The sequence below is a fragment of the Archocentrus centrarchus genome, chromosome 24 (genome assembly GCF_007364275.1).
Source record: "Archocentrus centrarchus isolate MPI-CPG fArcCen1 chromosome 24, fArcCen1, whole genome shotgun sequence".
Classification (NCBI taxonomy): Eukaryota; Metazoa; Chordata; class Actinopteri; order Cichliformes; family Cichlidae; genus Archocentrus; species Archocentrus centrarchus.
This window is the reverse complement of record NC_044369.1, coordinates 4940081-4947810: the sequence shown is the minus strand read 5'-3', so window position 1 is coordinate 4947810 and position 7730 is coordinate 4940081. Positions and strand designations below refer to the sequence as shown.

Genomic DNA, 7730 nt, shown 5'->3' with positions numbered 1-7730 from the left:
GCTGTTTGAAACGAGTCCCGTATTAAAGAACTCTTACGGATGGGTGCCTGTGAGGCAAATATAGACCCTGAATTAGCCCCATCGTGCTGACTCAATATCAGTAAAATTCATGTAAAAAAAACTCATACATTTTTTTAACATCAAATAAAACTCATTTAACAGCTTGAGGATCCACAAAATGTAATTATTGCTCCTGGAATCACACTGTCAAATCAATAGAGGCACTGAAGACATCAATTCAGAAAATCAGGATCCTGTAAACTCGAGGAAATGTAGTGACAAGAAGACTCAGAATTGAATGCCACAGATTTAGGTGTGGAGAGGACCGGACTGCAAGTCATATATAACAGAGATGCTTTATTTGGCTCAATACAAAGCCCCCCCCCAAACAGATGAACAGCAAAACAAAAGACCAAGATGAAACAAAAACCAGAGGATTAATGAGGGAAACCACTATGGCACAGGCAGGAAGCACAACTGAGAAAGACGGGACTATATATACACTGAGGAGATGACAGACAGGAGGGGAGCGAGACACATGAAGACAATCAGAAATTATTACTAGAACTAAACCATCCCAGACTTTTAGTAGCTCTGTGGCATCAATTAGAACATCCTAGGCAACATTGTTATCAAGTTACTGGGTTCACCAGATATCATAAAAACTTGACCTCTGACCTTTGTCTTGCATTACCAGAATAATGAAGTCATCGAAACAGGAATCCAAAACTTAAATACAACACAAAACCCGAGGACGGTAACACTGAATGCTGTGGGCCATTCAGTAGCCCAGCTGCCATCATTTCATATTTAATTTCATTGGCTTAAAATGAACCAAACTAAAAACAGCAAACAGGTTTCTAATGAAATTCCAGCCTCTTATTACCTAACAAGGAACAAATTAATTTTTTTAAAGTTGTAAATATGTTGAGAAAGAATATTTAGAGACATTTTCCCTCCAAAATATGACATCTTGTCATGAAATATAGAAAGCATTAATATTTATATAAAATTTTGTGGTTACATTTACTTGCTTGATTGAAGTTATGGTTATTAAACTGTCTTTCACCTAAATGCCAGCCCTTTTTCTCAGCTGCTTGAGCTACAGGACTGGAAAACTGACAGTAGAGTCGAGGTTGGTGGGATCAGCAGCGGCTGCAGCAGAAGAGGAAGGAGCCTTCACAGTGCTGTAGGTCACTGCGTCACCTTCATCATCACCTCGCACCTGGAAAACCAAAAGAAGCGGTCCACATAAATTAACATAAAAAGAGAGACCTTATGTCCTCTGTAGTGGGCACAAAACTTTCCCCCCTCAGTTCGGGGGGGGGGGGGCGCATCTTCCCTTGTTCAGTGCCTTATTTTGCAATTTTAAAGAAAGTGATCTGGATCAACTCCAACATATGACCGACTCTTTATTTGCCTGTGCTCAACCTGTTCATGACGTTCCATGAAGTTTCATGTAGCTTTAATGTAACTTTCCTTACAGATGACTTACATCGTAAAGCAGAACGGGGGATTAGCTCAAATGGTAGAGCGCTCGCTTAGCATGCGAGAGGTAGCGGGATCGATGCCCGCATCCTCCAAAGTTTTCCTTAACCCTCCACCGGGATCAAGGATCTATCTCACACGATACATACAAGTTTGGTTCGTTTCAGACCCCCAGACCCACCTCATAAGTGGCTTAAAATACATTTGACAATGTTAGAAATATGTGTTAATATAACACTTACTACAATCCACCATGGTTTCCTATGTTTTTTATGCAGTAACCATGGTTTTAATCTCACTCTTTGTTTGCACTGTTGCCTTCAGAGCATTAAGAACAAAAACAAACCGACTCAGAGACAGTTTCTATCCCACAGCAATAACCAAACTAAATGCAATTTCAAACAACCCACAAAATCGACACGAAAGATGTGCATGAGAATGTTAGTTATTTGTTATTTATTTCTTATGTTGTGTGCAAATGATTAGTTACTATAGCTATAATTTTATTATTATGGCACCGACTGATGGCACTTTTAATTTCGTTGTTCTTGTAACAATGACAATAAAGAGATCTATCTATCTATCTTAAAAATATACATTTCTAACATTGTTAGAGTTGTAAATATTACAAAAATAAAGCACCGTGTGTAGCTGAGACCCTCTGTCAACACTGTTTGTTCTTGCTACAGCTTACCCGGGCTCTGCGGGGGGTCCTGGTGAAACTGATGGTAGCGTAGGAAACTTCCGGATCCACCTACACAGATATGAACATGCAGACATATGGATGATGACGAGATGGGAAATGCTTTATTTATCTCATATTTATACCAAAAATAATTTTGCCACAGAAGTTTGAATTATTATAATTAGTATTATTGCTGCTACTACTACCTCTAATAATAATAATAACAGTGATGTGCAAAGGGACGCTTGTGAAATACTGAAACATTTGAAACAATTGTGCCAGAATTGTATCAAGGCACTGAAACAATCTGACACCCATCGCCACCTACTGGCCACTTTTGCAATCGTCATATCTGAAACGATGCTGCAAAAATTCTCTGCACAATTCTAAACAAGGCTACTTATTATACCAAACTATCAATAACTATGATCAACACATGTTTTAAAGAAATCCACATACAAACAAGGACAGAAAAATATTGTTGAAGACAGAGAGCTGTCTAGCTGTCTAGAACACTGTGCTCAGCATATATTATTTTATCCGCCTGTTAATGAGGCTGTTTCAGTTGCTTAGAAATTCAGTTTTTCTGCACGTGCAGAAAAAGAAGGAGAGACAAATGCTTCTCTAACCAACAGTCGTCATTTTTGAGGGTGCAGCAGTTTGACTTGTTGCCAGAAATTCATACAGGGATCAGATAACCCTCAACAAAGGATCTAATACCCCACAGCCCTGAAGCACATCCCACAGGATCCCCTGAGGGACACACTCAAATGCTCTCTCAAAGTCCACAAAACACACATTGACTGGATAGACAAACTCCCACACACACTCGAATAAACTTGAGAGGGTCAAGAGCTGATCCAGTGTTCCACTAACAGGACGAGTACCACACTGTTACCTCTGCCATGCAGGTTATGTTGCTGGTAACGGTTGTGTGTCGTTCTGATTGTAAACACAGACGCCTGAAAACGTTTGAATGAATTCTGATAAAACCTTTTAAGGGTGTAGAGCGGGGTCATGTTAAGAATCCATTTAAACTTGGCTGACATCCATCAAGGTCTTCAAGGTCAACTTCATGATTTATTGGTCAAAAATTGACAAAAAGCATCACAGTGTGTGCCATGATGTGCCATGATGTGTCATGTAACAATAACTTTATACATTATTTTATCACTTTCAGCACTAAATTATTTTAGGAGCATCAAAGTCACAGAGAGTCTTGTGGATTTATATTTAGAGAACACAAAGAAGAAGTGATTTTAACTCTGCTCTGGGTGTAGTGTGGTTTTTTTTTTTGTGTGTGTGTGTGTGTGTGTGTGTGTGTGTGTGTGTGTGTGTGTGTGTGTGTGTGTGTGTGTGTGTGTGTGTGTGTGTGTGTGTGTGTGATCTCACCAAGTCCTGACTGGTTTGTGGAGCAGCAGGATTTAAACTCAGTCCCTGAAAAACAGACACAGTTCAGTTACATCTGGATTTAAAACTGTCTCCATGAAGGCAGTTTAGTTCTTGTTAAACCTCCTCATAGATGAGCTGATTTGGTGTTTATTTAATGCCAGTTACACAAGCGTTTAATTATTTATATTAAAACTCACAACAGCTCCATCCATCTGTGTTTTTTTTCCTGGAAAGAAAAAATAAACAGTCTCTAAAACTGACAGTAAAACTAAAAAGTTTTTATCTGTAAATGTTCTCACCTTTATTTCTCTTCCAGCCGACAAAAATCACAACTATTATCAAGAGTGAGACTGAACCCACAGCTGCAATGATGTACCAGTGGATATCTGACAAGAAGGAAAGAAACAAACTTATAAACTTATGGGTGAATTTTTCTCAAAATTTTCAATGTTTTCATGTAGCTGCAAATGTGCAAAAATACAGCTAAAGTGGCATTCTGTTTATACACAATCACTTTGTATGATGTTGTATGCACAGAAAAATATAAACACGCATAAGCAGAGACATGTTTTCTGCTAATTTATGTGAAAAAAGTCAGTTTATTACAGATCTAATGAAAGAGGAAATCCTACGAACAGCAAGAAGGTTTGAATTCAGATGCCTGATTTTACTGACTGACACCGACAGAAATATATGTTAAAAACCTGTTAAAAATAAACACTGCTGTACCAAAAGGTTACATAATGTAAAGCTAAAGATAAATGTCCAATTACTTTAAGCTGTTTTATCTCAGAATTCATTTTAACAAATCCCATAAAAATGTAATAAATCAATAAATCAATAAAATACATTCAGTAAATCAAAGATACTGTATTGAGTCACCTTTCCAGTCTGAAGGATCATCAGTTGTTGTTGTGGTTGTTTCAGATTTTGTGCTTTCAGTTGGTTTCTTTGTTGTTCTTGTGTCACCTGAATAAATTGAACACAAAAGGTTTTCATCTGTTGCAAATTAAAGAAAAAATCTTTTGCATCAAAAGTTAAAATCCATCAAATAAATGTTTGAGGTGATTTTAATCATCTTAAACAGTTGATGATGATCTCACCTGTTTCCTCGCCTGAGGGCTGAGGGCTGAAGGTAAACAGCTGCACTCTTCCTGTGTCAGTATCAGTCACTTCACACTTCACTGTGTTATCTCTTGATGAGTATAAATAGTGAGAATCCAGAAAAGTCACAGAGGTGGAGCAGTCAGTCTGTGAGGTCATCATTTGATTGTTATCTTTGTCCACATGTTGACCTTTAAGCAGCCACTTCACTGTGTGATAACACTTTTTATAAGTCAGCACAGAGCAGTTTAATGTCACCTTATTAGTGTCCTTGTGTTCAGTCACTGGTGAACATAATGTGATAATGTGAGACAAAGACAGCACAAATTAGACAATTACTGTAAAAAGAGTTTGAACTGAAAACATTTTGATGTAAATACTCACAGATAATAACAGAGAGAAGAACCACAGACTGATGAACCAGAGTGTGTGGAGTTTGTTCTACTTTGTATTGTTCACAGTGATAACGACCAACATCCTCAACTCTGAGCTTCTTTATATCCAGAGAACAGTTCGCTGTAACACTCAGTCTGTCTGATTGAGTTTTGGCTTCTTCACCAATCTGTCCAAGTCTGATCAGCTCTACTGTTGGTTTGTTTCTTGAACCAAAGATCCACGTAGTACCATCACAGTTATTCTGGTCATCTATCACATTTAGACAAGGCAGAGTGACGTCATCTCCAAGTTTCATAAAAATGAACGTTTCCTTTACTGATGCTGTTGAATATTGAAGAGAAATATGAAAAATAAATTAGAATACAGCACTTTTTATGATTTTAGACACAAGTTTATAAACATGTCCCATGCTGCCCTAAAACCACAGAGCATGCTCAGCTGTCTTATTTACTGTAAAGGTCACTGATTGTAATAATATTGATAACATTTAGTTTCCTGCTATTAAATGTTTCCTGTATCCTTACCTGCAATCTGAATCATCAGCATCAGACATAAAAACATTTGAATCCATCTGAATTCATCCATCGTGCTTCTCTGTCTCACTTCTTCCTTGTTCCGGATCTCGACTGTCACAGTCTCTGAACTGACGACTCTTTAAGATGATCGTACTTCCTGTCATCAGTCATTTCCTCACCACAACATTAGCGATTTCCAGGTCTCTTTTCTTTTTGTGATATTAATGTTTCATGTGTCAGCTTTTCACATCTCTGAAATATATCAAGTTGATTTTTTTTTTTCCCCTTTTTATTAAATAGTGCACAGTGAAGAGAGACAGGAAAGTGGGGTGAGACAAAGAGGGGAAGACACGCAGGTAAAGACACGTGGCATACACGATTGGCTGCTCATCCACTGAGCTGCCCCGGTGCGCGTGAAGTTGCTTTTTATAAAGTGCTATTATTATAAAGAGAACTTATATTCAGACTCAGCAGCTGCACATCGTGTCCCTTCGCACAGTGTATTTGTGACAATGACGTTTTTGACACCATGAAATTTAGAAGGATGACTGAGGAAGTTGAATGTGTGAAGATTGTTAGTTAAGATAAATCTTTCCATGAATGTATCTTCTCTTTCTTTGAATATTAGAAAACAAACAGCACGTAAGAACTGACAGTTGAAGGGTCAAACTCCTCACCCACCACAGTCTGACTCTCTGTGTCTCAGAGATGATTAGATTATACAGCTGCAGCTATAGGAAATACAGCAGATATTTAAGTGGTCCAAACCCACATGTTCCTCCCTGTTAATCTGAAAAAATTTCTGAACAGGAAGTGTTTCTGCAGGAACACAACAGGAGCAGACCGCTTGAGATTTGACTCTAATAACAACAACCAGTTAAACATCAGAAATACAAATGCTTATCACGAGGTGTTGAATGGCATCCTCAAGGTTGATTTATTCTGTTTAACACAAACAATAGTGGAGTAGTGCCCTTCATCTGTCGACTGCTATGACTGAACTCACAGAATTCCCACCTCCAGCAAAACTTCAACAGCATTCTGAGGGAGGCTGAGGACCTCAACTCAGAATGGACCACGTTCCACACCTCCATTGTTGAGGCTGCTGCTCAGAGCTGTGGCTGCAAGGTGGTTGGTATCTGTCATGGTGGTAATCTTTGAACCAGATGGTGACACCAGAGGTGAAGGGAGCCATCAAGCTGAAGAAGGAGTACTATCGAGCTTGGTTAGCCTCTGGGACTTTGGAGGCAGCTGACGAGTAGAAACAGGCCAAGTGGAACATGGCTCGCTTGGTGGCTGAAGGGAAAAACTCAAGTGTGGGAGAGGTTCAGTGAGGCCATGGAAAAAGACTTTGTGATGGCCTCGAAGCACTACTGACTCCAACAGAGGCTAGTCAGGCACTGGACAGAATACTTTGAGGACTTCTTTAATCCCACTGACACACCTTCTGTAGTGGATGCAGAGTCTGGCACGAATGGGACGACTCGCCCATCGCTGGGGGTGAGGTCACTAAGGTAGTTAAACAACTCTTTGGTGGCAGGGCTCCTGGTGTGGATGAGATTTGCCCTGACTTCCTGAAAGTTCTGGATGTTATGAGGCTGTTTTGGCTGCAACGTAGCATGGAGATCTGGGGCAGTGCCCCTGGATTGGCAGACCAGGGTGGTGGTCCCCATCATTAAGAAGGGGGACCAGAGGGTGTGCTCCAACTATCGGGGGATCACAGTCCTCGGCTTCCCCAGGAAGGTCTATGCCAGGGTGCTGGAAAGGAGGGTACTCTGAATTCTCATTTGGTGCACAAGCACAATCAGGATCTGTTCTTGAAGGTGCAGGAAGCAACCCTCTCAACATACTCTGATGTACAGGCAGCAAGTCTAGAGGGTACAAGCATACCCACCTGAGCTTGACGCCCTTGGTGAGAGGTGTCAAGCTCATGAACAGAGTCCAGCCTTTCTCCAGGAAACTGGTTCCAGACCCGAGGCCAGGGGTCGGCAACCCGTAATCCGGAAAGAGCCATTTAAACCCGGTTTACACGGAAAAGCCGCAAATACTAGCGGAAGCCGATAGCCGCTACCGGTAGCGGTTACCGCGAGTGACACATATATTGAGAAACTAAAATAAATAAATAAAATGATTTTATTTTAATATTTCAT

The 7730-nt window shown here is 40.0% G+C and overlaps 1 non-coding gene across 1 annotated transcript; it reads left to right on the top strand.

The window, feature by feature from the left end:
• Positions 1 to 1510: 1510 nt before the first annotated feature.
• trnaa-agc (transfer RNA alanine (anticodon AGC)) lies at positions 1511 to 1583 on the top strand. The gene has a single exon. It is a non-coding gene; the product is annotated as a tRNA-Ala (tRNA).
• The last annotated feature ends 6147 nt before the right edge of the window (positions 1584 to 7730 follow it).